Consider the following 19,045-nt stretch of genomic DNA (forward strand, 5'->3'; position numbering starts at 1 on the left):
GTATTACTACAGCCCTGTAGACCATGAGCTTGGTGGTAGATTTGAGAGCCTGGTCTTCGAACACGCTTTTTCTCAGGCGGCCAAAGGCTGCACTGGAGGCGATGTTGAATCTCCTCATCAATGTCTGCTTTTGTTGATAAGAGACTCCCGAGGTATGGGAAATGGTCCATGTTGTCAAGGGCCGCGCCGTGGATCTTGATTGGGGGACAGTGCTGTGCGGTGAGGACAGGCTGGTGGAGGACCTTTGTTTTATGGATGTTTAGCGTAAGACCCATGCTTTCGTATGCCTCAGTAAATACGTCGACTATATCCTGGAGTTCAACCTCAGAATGTGCGCAGACGCAGGCGTCGTCCGCGTACTGCAGCTCAATGATAGAGGTTGGGGTGATCTTGGATCTGGCCTGGAGGTGGCGTTGGTTAAACAGCTTCCCACTGGTTCTGTAGTTTAGTTCCACTCCAGCGAGTCTGTGTCAGGCAGTTGATTAACGGCTCCCAGTTTCAAGGCCGTACTGTATGAATCTTATCTTTTCCTTTATCTTAATCAGGTTAAACAAGACAGAGACAAGTTTACCTTTGAAACTGTTGAAGTCTGCGGTTTTTACTTTTAAAATCTTTACTCCATGTTATGGCCAAGCTTCCCATCAGCCTCTGTGATAACAACTGCTAATGCTTGCTGGCGTACCTACAGCATGTAAAAAGTCAGCATTTAACATTAGTTCTTTACCTTCCCACTTCAATCCTGCCTTTTGGCCCTTGGTCGTTGTTATGTCTTGAATAAAGAATCTGACCAGATATTGTAAGCTCAAAGTAATGTGTGACCGTAGTCCTTTATTATTGGTCTCCAGAGTGCCTCTCCAGCCTGTGAGGCCTCCTTATGTACAGGTGCTCCCAAGAGTTTTGTGGGATCCCTTGGGACTCCAGGGGATGAGCCCTCTGGTGGTTAAACAAGGTATTTACAGGTTTACATATATAACACTCCTCCCCCAAAGTCAATAGTGTAACTATTTACCAATGTGAGAAGATCTGGGGCCTTCCTTTCCCTGGTTGATCGTCTCGGTACAAATGCTGGTTTTGGTGAGTCATTTGTTGGGCCCTTGCTGGGCTGCTGTGCATCTGGCCTTGCAGGGCTGCTGGGTGTGGTGAGTCCTGCTGGGCTGCTGCAGGTGATGGGTTCTGCTTCGTGGTCAACTGCTGGGTCGGTTGCCACTTGTGTATGTGTTGGTGGGTTGAAAAAGGTAGAGTCTATTGTGGGTTGTTCTGGATAGTCCGTGAATTTGAGTTTGATTTGGTCCAAGTGTTTTCTGCAGGTGAGTCCATTTGAAAGTTTGACCAGAAACACCCTACTCCCCTCTTTGGCCACGACAGTGCCGGGAAGCCACTTGAGACCTTATCCATAGTTCAACACAAATACAGGATCATTAATCTCGATTGCGCGTGACACATTTGCGCGATCATGATATGTATTCTGTTGAAACCACCTGCTCTCTACCTGTTCGTGTAGATCAGGGTTGACTAACGAGAGCCTTGTTTTAAGTGCCCTTTTCATGAGCAGTTCAGCGGAGGGAGCCCCAGTGAGTGAGTGGGGTCTTGTGCGGTAACTAAGCAGGACTCGGGATAGGCGAGTCTGCAGTGAGCCTTCAGTTACCCTCTTCAAGCTCTGCTTGATTGTTTGCACTGCTCGCTCTGCCTGACCATTGGACGCTGGTTTAAACGATGCAGATGTGACATGTTTTATCCCATTGCGGGTCATGAACTCTTTGAACTCGGCACTGGTTAAGCATGGCCCATTGTCACTCACAAGGACATCAGGCAGGCCGTGCGTGGCAAACATGGCCCGCAGGCTTTCAATGGTGGCAGTGGACGTGTTTGCCGACATTATCTCACATTCAATCCATTTGGAGTACGCATCTACAATCACAAGGAACATTTTTCCCAAGAATGGGCCTGCATAGTCGGCATGGACCCTGGACCACAGTTTGGAGGGCCAGGACCATAAACTTAGTGGTGCCTCCCTGGGTGCATTGCTTAACTGTGAACATGTGTTACATCTGTGCACGCAGGACTCTAAGTCTGCATCGATACCGGGCCACCACACGTGGGATCTGGCTATCGCTTTCATCATTACAATGCCTGGGTGGGTACTGTAGAGGTCACTAATGAAAGTGTCCTTGCCCTTTTTTGGCACCATTACCCGATTACCCCATAAGAGGCAGTCTGCCTGTATGGACATTTCATCTCTGCACCGCTGGTACGGCTTTCTTTCTTCCTGCATCTCTAACGGGACACTAGACCAACTCCCGTGGAGTGCACAGTTTTTTACTAAGGACAGTAAGGGGAGTAGGGTGTTTCTGGTCAAGCTTTCAAATGGACTCACCTGCAGAAAACACTTGGACCAAACCAAACTCAGATTCACGGACTATCCAGAACAACCCACAATAGACTCTACCTTTTTCAATCATGCTGTAGGCTCTCTCAGCCGTAGACAGACTTCTGGATGCATAAGCAACCAGTTGCAATTTCCCAGATTCATTAGCTTGTTGCAATACACACCCGACACCGTATGACGACGCATCACATGCTAGTACCAAACGCTTACATGGATCATACAACACAAGCAATTTGTTTGAGCATAACAGTTTTCTAGCTTTCTCAAAGGCATTTTCTTAGCTTTTACCCCATACCCATTCATCTCCTTTACGTAGTAAAGAGTGCAGTGGTTCTAACAGTATGCTAAGAGCTGGTAAGTAGTTACCAAACTAGTTCCGGAGTCCTAGAAACGACCGCAGCTCCGTCACATTCTGTGGTCTCGGTGTGTTCTTGATTGCCTCCATCTTCGAATCGGTGGCCTGATGCCGTCCGCCGCGATTCTTCTCCTCAGGAACTCCACTTCAGGTGCCAGGAAAACGCACTTCGGGCGTTGTAACCTGAGCCCCACATGATTAAGTCGACTAAGAACCTCCTCCAGGTTCTGCAGATGCTCGACGGTGTCCCGACCTGTAACCAAGATGTCGTCCTGGAAGACCACGGTGTGCGGGACCAACTTCAGCAAGATTCCATGTTCCTCTGGAATATCGCCGCGGCTGATCGAATCCCGAACGGGCATCTGTTGTAAATGAAGAGACCTTTGTGCGTGTTGATGCAGGTGAGGCCCTTCGATGATTCCTCCAGCTCCTGCGTCATGTAGGCCCAGGTCAAGTTCAGCTTCCTGAATGTTTTTCCTCCTGCCAGCGTCGCAAATAGGTTGTCTGACTTTGGTAGCGGGTATTGATCCTGCAGGGAGAAATGATTGATAGAATCTGTGGTGATTACAAAGTAACTGACGGGGCCGTCTTCCTTGAGGACTGGAACAATCGGACTCGCCCACTCGTTGAATTCGATCGGCGAAATGATGCCCTCTCATTGCAGCCGGTCCAGCTCGATCTCCACCCTCTCTCTCATCATGTATGGTACCGCTCTCACCTTGTGATGGATGGGTCGCGCCCCCGGAATCAAGTGGATCTGCACTTCTGCTCCTTGGAGCTTCCTGATGCCCGGTTCGAATAGCGAGGGGAACTTGTTTAGGACATGGGCACATGAAGTGTTGTCGACGGACAAGAGCACTCAGATGTCGTCCCAGTTCCAGCGTATCTTTCCCAGTCAGCTCCTACCAAACAGCGTGGGACATCGCCCGGTACCACCCAGAGTGGTAAATTGTGCACTGCTCCATCGTAGGAGACCTTTACGGTAGCACTGCTGATTACGGGAATCAGTTCCTTCGTGTAAATTCTCAGTTTAGTATGAATGGGAGTCAGGACTGGCCTTGAGGCCTTGCTGCACCACAATTTATCGAAAATCTTTTTGCTCACTATGGACTGGCTCGCGCCAGTATCCAGCTCCATTGACACCGAGAATCCATTTAATTCAACCTTCAGCATTATCGGGGGACACTTTGTGGTAAATGTGTGCCTCCTCAGTCTGAGGCTTTGGTTCATTGTGATCCACCGTGGATCTGTCTTCCTCTGCAACATGGTGGTTTGCAGGATTAGCAGGGTTTGCAGCTTGCCTGCATACCCATGGGAGGTGTCCTATTGTTCCACAGCCCTTGCAAACGTATCCTTTGAAGTGGCATGAATGGAAACGATGATCACCTCCACAGCGCCAACAAGGTGTTAATGGCCTTGCATTCACCACCCTTGATAGTGGACTCTGAGACATCTGCGGATGTGCAGCTGCAGGCATGTGAATCCTGCCCCGTACGTTACGATTCGAAAACAACATTACTTTGTTCACAGTACTTACAGCAGCACTTGTGTGTTGAGAGATTTGTTTGGTATTGTCACTGGTGGCGATGAACTCCTGGGCTATCGCTATGGCTTTACTCAAGGTTGGGGTCTCTACAGTCAAAAATTTGTGAAGTATTACTTCATGGCCAATGCCAAGTACAAAGAAGTCCCTGAGCATGTGCTCCAAATGTCCTTCAAATTCGCAATGTCCTGCAAGGTGCCTTCGCTTGGCGATGTAGCTCGACACTTCCTGGTCTTCAGACCTCTTGTACGTTTAGAACCGGTACCTGGCCATCAGAACGCTTTCCTTGGGGTTTAGATGCTCCCGGACCAGTGTGCACAAATCATCGTACGACTTTTTTGTGTGTTTCACTGGAGTGAGCAGATTTTTCATGAGGCTATACGTTGGTGCCCCGCAAACGGTGAGGAGGATCACCCTTCATTTGGCAGCGTTTGCTTCTCCTTCCAGCTCATTGGCCACGAAGTATTGGTCGAGTCGCTCCACGAAGGTTTCCCAATCATCTCCCTCCGAACATTTCTCCAGGATGCCCTCGGTTCTCTGCATTGTTGCGGTGGGGTTCGTCCTCTGTATCTCATCACCAGTTGTTGTGTCTTGAATAAAGAATCTGACCAGACACTGTAAGCTCAAAGTAATGGGTGACCGTAGTCCTTTATTACTGGTCTCCAGAGTGCCTCTCCAGCCTGTGAGGCCTCCTTATGTACAGGTGCTTCCAAGGGATTGTGGAATCCCTTGGGACTCCAGGGGATGAGCCCTCTGGTGGTTAAACAAGGTATTTACAGGTTTACATATATAACAGTCAGGACTTAAAATTGTCCTGTACAAGTCGCCAAATTCTCGATGCTCTACCCCCATCCTCTCGGTGATCAGTCGAGTGATGTGAGCATTGCATCCTAACACACTTATTACCTCTTATAGTTTTGCCAAGATCCTAGTGGTTCCTGAAGATTATTGTATTCCCCCTCCCCCTGGCCTAGACTGTACGAGGGTTCCATCCAATGCATTCTGCTCTGCTTTCATCAAAGCTTTGGCCATCCTTCTAGCCCTTGCGTGTCTATACTGTCTTCTGGTCGTGAACAGGAGTATTAGTACCAACATCAATTGTACCACCACCAGCATATTGGATATTTTTTGGATCCAGGGGTGAATTTGAATGTTCAATCCCCAATCCCGCAGGTCGTCTCACCAAGTGGTGACCCTAATATCATCAATGTCTCTACTTATGTCTTTGTTACGCTGTTGAAGCATGTAATAGATTCTTTGAGATGTTGTAATCTTCCTCCGGAATTCCTTGAGGTGTTCTGGCAGTGGGGGTATCTCGTACCCAAACTCGTTGATGTAGTTTGTCAGTCCTCCCTTGATGGATGGAGGTGGTCTTTCGATTGTGTATATCAATCAATTCTTCTCGTCCAATCCTTGTTGGTACCTGCGGGGTGAAGCAAAATACCGGCCTGTGTATCTTGCAGATCCAGCCTATATACTCAAAGGATTCTAGGTTAGTAGTTATACAATACTCTCCTTTATCCACATATGCTGCTCGAGTTGGAGCAAGGTGGGCTCCAATGGTACAGTTTACTCCTGACCCCTGCGTTGTGTTAAACCCCGCAAGTGGCAATAGGGTCGAAATTAATTTTTATGAGGGCACATGGTTATTCTCTGTCGAGTGACACACCCTTCCAATTTGGTCCCTACCAGGCTGTCTACGTATGTTGGCACATAGGGTAGAATTACGAGATAGGCAATATAAGTGCCGTCCTTAATAATCCCGATATTTTGGATCTCATACACATTTTTAGGTTTATTATCCGGTGGGATCTGAGGTATGGCCAAATATCAGGCCTAGCAAACCTCCACTGTTTGTTTTACATTCAAGTTGTGTGGGATATACCTACACTATTCCCCTGAGATGGCAACCAGGCATTGTTTCCTCTTCATATCGTGACAAATTAGTCAAGTGCTCATTAGTAACCCATAATGGCACCTCGCCCTCCTTTATCTGGGCTAGGTTTTCCCTAGTTTGCTCCACCACCCAATTACCGTAGGTGCTGCAAACATCATTTTTAACCGAATTCGTGGTTTGCTTGAATAATTTTATTCAAGATCTGGAAGTGGGCTTCTAACATAGTGGCCACAGCCTGAAGTCGGATGGTAAGAACATAAGAACATAACAAATAGGAACAGGAGTAGGCCATATGTCCCCTCGAGCCTGCTCCGCCATTCAATAGGATCATGGCTGATCTGATCATGGGCTCACCTCCACTTTCCCGCCCGCTCCCCATAACCCCTTATCATTTAAGAAACTGTCTATTTCTGTCTTAAATTTACTCAATGTCCCAGCTTCCACAGCTCTCTGAGGCATTCCACAGATTTACAACCCTCTGCGAGAAGAAATTTCTCCTCATCTCTGTTTTAAATGGGCGGCCCCTTATTCTGAGATCATGCCCTCTAGTTCTAGTCTCCCCCATCAGTGGAAACATCCTCTCTGCATCCACGTTGTCAAGTCCCCTCATAATCTTATACGTTTCGATAAGATCACCTCTCATTCGTCTGAATTCCAATGAGTAGAGGCCCAACCTACTCAATCTGTCCTCATAAGTCAACCCCCTCATCCCCGGAATCAACCTAGTGAACCTTCTCTGAACCGCCTCCAAAGCAAGTATATCCTTTTGTAAATATGGAAACCAAAACTGCACGCAGTATTTCAGGTGTGGCCTCACCAATACTTTATATAGCTGTAGCAAGACTTCCCTGCTTTTATACTCCATCCCTTTTGCAATAAAGGCCAAGATACCATTGGCCTTCCTGATCACTTGCTGTATCTGCATACTATCCTTTTGCATTTCATGCACAAGTACCCCCAGGTCCCACTGTACTGCGGCACTTTGCAATCTTTCTCCATTTAAATAATAACTTGCTCTTTGATTTTTTTTCTGCCAAAGTGCATGACCTCACACTTTCCAACATTATACTCCATCTGCCAAATTTTTGCCCACTCACTTAGCCTGTCTATGTCCTTTTGCAGATTTTTTTGTGTCCTTTCCCAGCTGGCCATCCTGAACACGATTCTGACAATTTTTGTGTCTCATTTGGACACCAGCTGGGTAGTCCTATATATGCAAGGTTCAATATCACAGGTACCAACTCATGGTGTACATTGTCATACATTACATTTCCAGTTAGTACTAGGATCAATCCATTCTGTGGCCCAGGTTTCAACTCGGGACATCGGGGAGCTCTATATGGCGTCGTATAAGCTCCTGTGGTTCCTTCTGTGGTTGTTGACCTGGGAGTTGAAGGTGTGTGGCAAGTGGGACATAGAACCCTGTATCCCAATCTTATACCCAGGATGGAACAATCAAGTTCCTAATCTTCTCTTATCTTCGTATATCAATGATGTCCCAATGTGTTTTTTTCCTGATTATTTAGACCCCGTTTCTGTCTTGCCCTTTTATCTCGCCACCCTCTTGCCACCTTTATCCAAAATGTTCCTCTGTCCTGGTAAGGCCTCATATTAAAGGATCTTAACTCTTTCCCTGTCTCCAAGACTGACACGTAGCGCCACCTGGATGGGTTGTCCACATCAGCACTGTGATTACAGCATTGTTGTTGATCTACCTGTCTTACCATAGTCCATCGCCTTGACCTATGACCTGGCGGTGGGGGGGTTATTATCCAGGATACAGCACGAACCATGCTGTCTGCAGACAATGGGTTAATTCTACCACCTTTAGCCAGCCCCAGGCTGAGGCCGATCAATATGCGCGCGTATTCATTGCTTCGTTTTAACCTGTGAAAATAATTGAGACATTGACTTGTCGCTTTCCTGTTGGATGAAACAGATTTATCGTTAATCTTATCATCTTTCTTAAATGGCTACTTGTGACCAATGTTTCCCCTCCTTTCATGTCCAAGCATACGCAATTATTGCTGGTCATGATAATCTGATATGGTCCTTTAGCCGCCCCTCGCTCCTGCCATTCTGCCTTTTCCTCTGAGGGAGTGTCACTCTGCAACTGGGTCATGTTAATCTCTTGAGGGCCGATCATATTGGCCGCTATGTTGAGAGTGGTATGTGTGGCACTGCCGCCTGAGGCTTGTTTCGCCGCCGTGTCTGCATGCGTGTTTCACTGCTGTATTCAATCACAAACTTTCTGATGAGCCCTGACCTTAAGTACTGCAGCTTCTCGCGGAGATCGCATGGCATCTACCAGCTACCGTACTGAGTCAATGTTCTCAACATGTCCTCCTGCGGCGGTAACAAATCCCCTTTGGGCCCAGGTTGTCATATAGTCATGTACGGCCCCGAAGGCATATCGATTAGCTGTGCAGATGTTAACCTATTTACCTTTCTCCCTCATAAGGGCATGTATTAGAGCTATCAGTTCAGCCAAGTGTGCCGAACATTTCCACCCCGCCTCCCCGCCCAGGTTCCCATTTTTACAACAGTTCTGTCCTCCTTCACCACGACCCACCCTGTCTGCGCACCCCGTCGACAAAACGTCTTGATTCGTCTACAAAGAGGGTCTCCGCTCCTCCTTCTAATGGGCTATCCCTGATTCCACAACTCGACTCTTCTTCCACCAGGACCTCACACTTATGTTCTACTCCTTCGCTGAGAATCCCTATTGCCGGATTCATACCAGAATCGTTGATAATTTGGACAGATTTTCCTTGGGTATAAGGATGGCTTCCCAAGCCGCTCTTCTACTATTGGAGGCTGTCCTCAATTTATCCGTGTTTAAAAGTTCAACTAAAGTATGCGTTGTGTGTAGGATAGTCTGTCCCGTCTCGGCGACAGGTTCATTGATGCGGACCGCCCACACTGAGCAATCCACAGCAGCGACGCAACGAGAAAGACCTGCTGCAATGGGTGACTGCCGTGTCGAGTAATAGGCAATTGGACTTTTCCTATCTCTGTGTTCCTGCACCAAAACCGCGTTATAAAACTCATCTTCATTACTGCTGTATAAGTGAAATAGCTGTCAGGCAACCCCAAGGCTGGGGCGCTAATCACGGCCTGTTCCTGCTCTGGTCCCCAATTGACAGATTCCAAAGGGGCTTTCCCCCTTTTATAAGATCTTGGATGGGGCCTACCAATGATGTAAACTTCGGGATAAAATTGCAACAGTTATTCAAAAGTCCTAGATCTTGGCGCACCCTTCATCCATTAATGGGTTGTGGCATGTCCCTAATTGCATGCGGTGGTCTTCCGGCATGGATCTATATCCCTGGCGGATGCTGTCTCCTCGATAATGTACGACAGTCTGACCTATTTGCACCTTTTTGGGGCTTACACATAACCCTGCATCTTGGAGTGTCTGTAGGACACTGGTCAGTGCACCGCAATTCTTTTTGAACGGGGATGCGATCAGAAGATCATTGATGTCATGTATCTCACACTACTGTATATAACTGTATCTTACCATGCTATACATGACTGTAACTAGATATGACCTGTAACCACAAGCATACTTTACCACCAGGGATGCACTTGCAGGAGACACTGCATACCTGTTCCACACAGGTCTCAGGCAAGTGTGGCACTCGAGAGCTGTGAAATAAAGGTGCAGGTCCAGAGTGACCTTGACTTCAGCATGTGCCTCATGTAAGTCTGTACTGCAGGGTCAGGACTTTACAGTGGTGACGAGTTACGGGATCACAGAATCCACAGAATGGCTAGCAATGGCTCAGATGAGAAATACAATGCTGGAGACAATTGGGAGGACTTTATAGAAAGGCTCCAGCAAAGCTTTGTAACCAAAGACTGGTTGGGCAACAATAAGGCAGACAAGTGAAGGGCCCATCTCTTGACCAGCTGTGGCTCAAAAACATACGCCTTAATGAAGGACCTGCTGGCACCCGAGAAACCAGCAAGCAAGTCGTTTGAGGAGTTGAGCACACTGGTGAGAGACCACCTGAAGCCAGCGAGCAGCCTACACATGGCCAGACACAGGTTCTACAACGACAGACACTGTGTGGGCCAGAGCATACCCGACTTTGTGGTGGAACTTCGGAGGCTGGCTAGTTTGTGAGTTCTCCGATGAACTAAGGAGAGAAGTACTGAGAGACTTTTTTATTGAAGGAATAGGCCATGCAGGCATATTCCAAAAGCTTATGGAGACCAAGAACTTGACCCTAGAGGCAGCAACAGTGGTTCCACAGACATTCTTGGCAGGAGAAGAAGAAACGAGGTTGATCTATACTGCGGGTACTACAACTAACGAAACATCAGAACAAGGGGTTCACAGTGTGAAACAAGCCACCACCCCCACACACAGACAAAGGCAGGAGAGCAGGCCTTCAACAGCAGGCAGTGGCACCAGAAGCCATCAAGGGCCAAATGATCGGCCATTCACACCTCAACAACCCACAATGCGAGCAATCAACTACAGACTGAGAGAAGCTCAAGAGAGATCAGCCAGACGCAGCTCATCCTTCAGAAACAATGGAAGCGGTCTGTGCTGGAGATGTGGGGGAAGGCACTCAACAAGGGGGTGTCGATTTCAGCATGCTGTTTGCAGAAACTGCAACTATACAGGGCATCTGGCTCGCATGTGCAGAAAAACAGAAGCTCGGCTGGTATACGAATCGGAAGGGTCGGAAAGCGGACCTGAAGACGGTGGGGACGGTGCCCGGGACGCTGAGGTACAGCGGGTCAACACGATCAATGTCCACTGTTCTTACAACAAGATGCCTCCAATAATGATGAGGGTCCTACTCAACGGGATACACATCAACATGGAACTGGACACGGGAGCGAGTCAATCTCTCATGAGCTGTGGCTGCACAAAAGCAACAGAACAAAACTCACAAGGATCGACACCAAACTAAGGACCTATACCAAAGAAATCGTCCCAGTACTTGGAAGCGCCATGCTCTCAGTCACACACAAAGGGACAGTGAACCGACTTCCCCTGTGGATTGTTCCTGGAGATCTCCCAGCACTGTTGGGGAGAAGCTGGCTGGCAAAACTAAATTGGAAATGGGATGATGTTCACGCCATGTCGTCAGAGGAACGGACCTCCTGCTCAACAGTTCTAAGTCATTTTGAACATCTCTTTCAGCCAGGTGTGGGCACCTTCAAAGGGGCTAAAGTTAAAATCTACATCACAAGGCTGGAGCTGTGCCTTATGTGATGAGGGAAAAGATTGAACACGAACTAGACCGGCTTCTGCGGGAAGGCATTATCTCACCCGTGGAATTTAGCGACCGGGTAAGTCCCATCGTCCCCGCCATGAAGCCTGATGGATCCGTACGACTCTGTGGGGATTACAAGTCTACCATAAACAGAGTCTCCCTACAGGACCAATACCCGCTGCCCAGAGCGGAGGACCTATTTGCCACATTGGCTGTAGGAAAACTTTTCTCGAAACTAGATCTCACATCTGCGTATATGACGCAAGAACTGACCGAAGAGTCTAAGCTACTCATCACCTTCAACATACATCGAGGCCTTTTTATGTACAATCAATGCCCATTCGGCATCAGGTCGGCAGCTGCTATATTCCAGCGCAACATGGAGAGTCTGCTCAAGTCCATCCCGGGGACGGTTGTGTTTCAAGATGACATACTCATCACGGGCAGGGACACCGAATCCCATCTCCGCAATTTAGAGGAAGTACTAAGTCGATTGGATCGCTTAAGAGTTAAGAAATCCAAGTGTTTGTTTCTCGCGCCCAAGGTTGAATTTTTGGGCAGACGGATTGCCGCTGATGGAATCCGCCCAACAGAATCCAAAACCGAAGCAATTCGTCTGGCACCCAGGCCCCGGAATGTCTCGGAACTGCGTGCCTTTCTCGGGCTACTCAACTACTTTGGGAACTTTATGCAGAACTTGAGCACGCTGCTGGAGCCTCTCCACGTGCTACTCAGAAAGGGGTGCGATTGGTTTTGGGTGGACACCCAAGAACGCGCCTTCAATAAGGCACGCAACCTTCTATGTTCCAACAGTGTTTTAGCCTTTTTTGACCCAGGTCAAAAGCTAGTTCTTACATGTGATGCGTCAGCATACGGGGTCGGGTGCGTTTTACAGCATGTCAATGATGCGGGTAAATTACAACCCATTGCTTATGCATCCAGGTCACTTTCGCGGGCGGAGCATGGGTACGGTATGGTTGAGAAGGAGGCGCTCGCGTGCGTGTATGGTGTCAAAATACCTTTTCAGGGCCAAGTTCGCGTTAGAAACCGAACACAAACCCCTCACGTCCCTGCTATCCAAGTGCAAGGCAATAAACGCCAAAGCCTCGGCACGCATTCAGCGGTGGGCACTCATGCTGGTGTCTTACGACTACACAATAAGGCACAGACCAGGCACAGACAACTGTGCCGACGCACTTAGCAGGCTACCCCTGGTGACCACGGAAGGGTCCGACGAACAGGACTGTGAGATGGTCATGGCAATCAATGCCTTTGAATCCACAGGTTCGCCCATCTCGTCTCGCCAAATCAGAGCCTGGATGACCAGCGACCCCACGTTATCCTTAGTCAAAAGATGTGTTTTAACTGGTGACTGGGCAGAGGCTCGCAATGCCTGCCCCGAGGATATCAAACCTTTTCATAGGCGCATGCATGAACTATCACTACAGGCAGACTACCTGATGTGGGGCAGCCAAGTAGTTATGCCCTTGCGAGGCAGAGAAGCATTTGTCCGGGAGCTCCACCACGAGCATCCGGGGATCGTCCTTATGAAGGCCATAACCAGATCCCACGTCTGGTGGCCTGGCATTGACGCTGACTTGGAGATCTGCGTCCGGCGGTGCACCATTTGTGCCCAACTTAGTAATGCCCCCAGGGAGGCCCCCCTAAGCCCCTGGCCCTGGCCTACCAAACCGTGGTCGCGGGTGCACGTAGACTATGTGGGCCCATTCATGAGCAAAATGTTCCTCGTAATCGTCGATTCATTTTCAAAGTGGATCGAGTGCACCATTTTAAACTCGAGCACCACCTCCACCACTGTGGAGAGCCTTAGAACCATGTTTGCAACGCACGGAATTCCTGACATATTGGTCAGAAATAATGGTCCGAGCTTCACCAACGCAGAATTTCAAGATTTTATAGTTGACCACGGCATAAATCACGTTAAGACGGCACCGTTCAAGCCGGCCTCCAATGGCCAGGCGGAGCGAGCAGTGCAAATCGTTAAACAAGGCATGCTAAAAATCCAAGGTCCCACGCTGCAGAGCCATCTGTCGCGACTGCTGCTGGCATACAGATCTCGTCCGCATTCGTTGACTGGGGTTCTCCCCACGCAACTATTGATGAAATTAACCTTAAAGACTAGGCTCTGGTTAATCCTCCCAGACACGCATGAAATTGTTGAGGCAAAGCGCAGGAAGCTAACTGAGTACCATGAAATTCGAGGGGGAGGTGGAATGAGATAGGGGACAAAGTGTTTGTGCTAAACTATGGCAGGGGTTCCAAATGGCTTGCAGAGACAGTAACAGGCAAGGAAGGAAACAGGCTACTGGTTGTACAAATGGACAATGGCCAAACCTGCCGGAGGCATGTAGACCAAGTAAAAAGTAGATTCACCAACAACAGTGTAGAACCAGAGGCAGACTACAATGTGGAACTCACACCACACCTGGTGGACAGACAGAGGGAACAACCTGAGAAAAGGGCAGTCTCAACAGACAGCCCAGGCGAGATACCAGCAATCATACTGAACGAAACAGACAGCCCAGACAAGATACCAGCAATCACACCGAAAGAAAAACAGGCACCAAGGCAAACAACTGAACCACAACTAAGACGCTCCACGCGAGAGCGCAGACCACCTAAGAGACTGAATCTATAAAGACAATAAGACCTTGGGGGAGGGTGATGTCGTGTATCTCACACTACTCTACGTAACTGTATCTTACCATGCTATACATGACTGTAACTAGATATGACCTGTAACCACAAGCATACTTTACCAGCAGGGGTGCACTTGTAGGAGACACTGCATACCTGTTCCACACAGGTATATAAAGGCAGGTCTCAGGCAAGTGTGGCACTCGAGAGCTGTGAAATAAAGGTGCAGATCCAGAGTGACTTTGACTTCAGCATGTGCTTTGTGTACGTCTGAACAGCATGGTCAGGACTTTAAATTTACATACTGGAGGACAGTGCTGCCTTAAGGGGATAGGTCAGTTTTGGACAATGTATCATTCATTGCTTGCTGAAAGATGCTGGGGCTATCGTGGAAGACCTGAGGGAGGCGGGTCCAAGTATACTGTTGTCCCTCCACAGTAAAGGCAAATTTATCCTGAGCGTCCTCCTCTAGCCGTATAGCCCAAAATCAGTTTGCTATATCCAGGACCGTAAAACTTCTATGTTCTAGATGAAGGACATTTAAAATCGTGGCCGGGCTTGCCACTATGAGTTGCAGTCGAGGGGTGCGTTTATTCAGGGCCGTATAATCAATGGTGAGTCGCCAACGACCCGTCAGGCTTTATGACCGGCCAGGTTAGGGAGTTCGTGACTGATGCAGTTTTCCGCAGGATTCCCCCTAATACCAAATCTTTCACAATACTCTTCACCGCAGTCCTTGCTTCGGACTTTATCGGATATTGTCTGTGGGGCCTATGCGGTTTCCCTGGGATGGAGATAGGCTCCATCTTAACTCTTCCACAATCTTGCTTATGGCAGGCCCATAAGTCAGGAAAGAAGGAACAAATGACCCCGTAAGCTCCATCCTTAATCCAGTCCCTGCTGAGAACCTTTGCGGTTGACACCCAAGCTGATTGTCGGAGGACTGCCTTTTGTCCTGATTTATGTTTCTTTTGTCCTCAGTTGTTCAACCATATTACTTGCTTATTTATAGGGCTCCCGCTTCTAATATATCCACGCCCAACACGGTCCCCTCATTATTTGGACAGACCCAGAAATATACTGGGATTAAAATTCCCCCTAATTCTAATAACTGTGTTTCACTCCGTTTCGTGGTTTTTGTGGTCCCACCCACCCCTACGATTCTCAAGGTGTGATGGGTTGTAGATAGCGGTTGGTCGGTTATCGAGATGGATGCTCCAGTGTCCACCAACATTCTGCATTGCTGGCCCCCTGGTGTAGTAAATTCGGTTATCATCCGCACAGGCCTCGGGGGCCGAGGCCACCACCTTGGTTTGAGTTACGGCTTTAATGATCTCTAGCAATTGTTCAGTGGTTAGTCCGTTCCCTGATGAGGGGACAGCTCCAGAGGAGCCCTGTCCTTCCTGTCCCCCTCCTTTACTCCAACAATGGCTCATAGTATGATCTCCTCTGCCACAATTCTCACATTTCTCTCTCTCAGCACTTTCTCCCTGTTTGCATTCCCGCACTCAGTGGCCTTGCTGAAAGCAGGCTCTCCGTCCTGTTGCAGCTGCTACAGCGACTGTTTTCTTGGCAGATTTCTTCTCTTCCTATCCAAGTCACTGGCTCAACTAACCACCTTAGCATATGAGTTCCCAACCGGGATTCCCATATCTAAAATTTGTTGATGTGCGGAGCTCAATCCTTCCTTTAGCATTTTTAAAACCACCCCATCGTTCCTCCCGACATTTGCTAATCCCGAGAATTCCTCATAAGCGTTAAACTTTCTGCGTATTCTGTTACCGCCTCGTCCCTCTTTTGCACGACTCCCATTATACTTCCCCAGTTACCCTGACCCGCCCCTATGCGTGCTTGTAATTCTGTTTTAAAACCTATACTTTTGTTTGTCCGTACGATTCTCTTCTGACAAACCCCTAACTGTATCTCTAGTACTTTTATTTTTGCTTCATATACGAGCTCTTTTGTTTAAGCTCTTGTTCCTCTTTACAGGTTTTCATATACCCGCATGACAGATTATCACAACTGCCTTATCCTCTTTGTTACTGGGTTCCTTACTCCACCATTCCTTCTGGCACTCTAGACTCCCTCCCGAATACCATCCCCGCTTTCTAATTTTTTTGATGGTTTTCTCGTGTATATATAATTTTTTAATAGGCATTCTGTTAACTGATCCCAAAGGTCTCCATTGCTTTAGCTGCCCCCACAGCAGGTGTGCTTAATTCCTCGTGTGCAACCGGACACTGAAGATCCCCTGGCGTATCATCTACCACTATAGCTGACCCCACAGCGGGCGAGCTTAAGCCCTTATGCGCAGCGCTGCTGTTCTGGCCCGAAACCTTCGTGACTCCCCTGTTTTGTTCGCGAATCCCCCTCAGCCTGACTATACACCCATGAAATCGGCAGTCCGAACTATGGGGTAGTATTTTAAACGTACTTACCTGATTACTGTCGATTCTCGGGAGTCCTGAGAGTCGGGTCTTCAGTGGATCCTGTCGACTATGCCAATGGTTGTGGGAGAAATCACCACTCAGAGTCACTTAGTATTCGGAACTCAGGATTTAAATTCAAGCATATGCAGGGAAGATAGGTATGGCTGTGTCAGTGAGATTGGGGGGGGGGGGGGAAGAGAGAGAGCGAGAGAAACCGGAGGGGGGTGGGGAAGAGAGAGAGACTGGGGGGGGGGAAGAGGGTAAGGATTGTCCGTTAACCAATCCTCAATCCATGCTAGTATAGTACCCTCATTCCCATGAACCCTAATTTTATTTAATAACCTCTTGTGTCGCACCTTATTGGATGCCTTCTGAAATCCATCCACTGTTTCCCCCTTATCTATTCTGTTAGTTACAACCTCAAAAAATTCTTAACAGATTTGTCAAACCTGATTTCTCTTTCATAAATCCGTGTTGACTCTGCTCAATCCTATTATTGTTTTCTAAGTGCCCTGCTACCGCGTCCTTAATAATAGATTCGAGCATTTTTCCAACTACCGATGTTAGGCTAACTGGTCTGTAGTTCCCCGTTTTCTCTCTCCTTTCTTAAATAACGGGGTTACATTTGCTGCCTTGCAATTCGTGGCAACCTTTCTAAAATCTGTGGAATTTTAGATGACAACCAATGCATCCACTATCTCTATAGTGACCTCTTTCAAACCTCTAGGATGTAGGCCATCAGGTCCAGGGGATTTATCAGCTTTCAGTCCCATTAATTTTTCCAGTACCATTTTTTTTACCAATACTAATTTCTTTCAGTTCCTCATTCTCACTAGATCCTTCTCCGTTATTTCCAGGAGATTTATTGTGTCTTCTTCCGTGAAGACAGACACAAAGTATTTGTTTAATTTCTCTGCCATTTCCTTATTCCCCATTATAATTTCTCCTGTTTCAGCCTGTAAGGGACCCACATTTACTTTCGCTAATCTTTTTCTTTTTAAATACCTATAGAAGCTTTTCCAGTCTGTTTTTATGTCTCTCACTAGTTTACTCTCATATTCTATTTTCCCTTTTTTTATCAATATCTTGATCCTCATTTGCTGAATTCTAAAATCATTTCTTATATAATGCAGGAATCTGAACATTAGTGCATTAGCAATCATCAATATAAACATCAGTAATACAAAGTTCCTCCACCAGCCTGCCCTCACCGCACAACACTGCCCCCCAGTCATCAAGATCCACGGTACGGCCCTGGACAACGTGGACCACTTTCCTTATCTTGGGCGCCTCCTATCAACAAGAGCAAGCATTGACGATGAGATCCAACACCGCCTCCAGTACGCCAGTGCAGCCTTCTGAGGAAAAGAGTGTTTGAAGACCAGGCCCTCAAAACTGCTACCAAGCTCATGGTCTACAGGACTGTAGTAATACCCGCCCTCCTGTCTGGCTCAGAAACATGGACCATGTACAGTAGACATTTCAAGTCACGGGAGAAATACCACAAACGATGTCTCCGCAAGATCCAACAAGGCCCCGGGAGGACAGACGCACCAACGTTAGTGTCCTCATGCAGGCCAACATCCCCAGCATTGAAGCACTGACCGTACTTGATCAGCTCTGCTGGGCAGGCCACATAGTTCGCATGCCAGACATGAGACTCCCAAAGCAAGCGCTCTACTCAGAACTCCTTCACGGCAAACGAGTCAAAGGAGGGCAGCAGAAACGTTACAAGGACACCCTCACAGCCTCCCTGATAAAGTGCAACATCCCCACTGACACCTGGGAATCCTTGGCCAAAGACCGCACTAAGTGGAGGAAGTGCATCCGGGAGGGCGCTGCGCACCTCGAGTCTCGTCATCGAGATCATGCAGAAATCAAGCGCAGGCAGTGGGAAGAGCGTGCGGCAATCCAGTCCCACCCACCCCTTCCCTCGATGACTGTTTGTCCCACCTGTGACAGCTGGCTGTACAGTCCAATACAAAAACCACAGTCTCTAAGAACTCATGCTAAGAGTGGAAGCAAGTCTTCCTCGATTCCAAGGGATTGCCTATGATGATGATAGCAAGTTTTTAAAAAAGCACCCACACTTTAGGGAACCCAATGCTACTAAAACACCTTTTTCAATATTTTACTCAAGTATCACTTGTAGTATCTTTTTCAAAGTGCAATACAAACTTCTTCAATGGTGTATACAAACTAAAATGGAGGTTTTACTGGAAGTTTGTGTTGTAAGTAGACTTTTTAGCCCTTGCAATTAAAGGGAACAGTGGCAGTGTAGATACAAAATTTGCTAAAGGACAGAAAGCAAAAAGTAGTGGTGAACAGTTGTTTTTCAGACTGGAGGGAAGTATACAGTGGTGTGCCAGCTCTAACAAAGAGCCGGCACAGGTACACTGGGTGGAATGGCCTCCTTCTGTGTTGTATCGATCTATGATTCTATCAAATCCAAGTACAAGACAAATGTAGAAAAAGCTAAAATAGAATAAGTAAGCAACTTGCAGAAATTCCCCTTCTGAAAAATATTGAGAGAAGTATAG

This window comes from Pristiophorus japonicus, chromosome 6 (assembly GCF_044704955.1).
Source record: "Pristiophorus japonicus isolate sPriJap1 chromosome 6, sPriJap1.hap1, whole genome shotgun sequence".
In the NCBI taxonomy this organism is placed as follows: Eukaryota; Metazoa; Chordata; class Chondrichthyes; family Pristiophoridae; genus Pristiophorus; species Pristiophorus japonicus.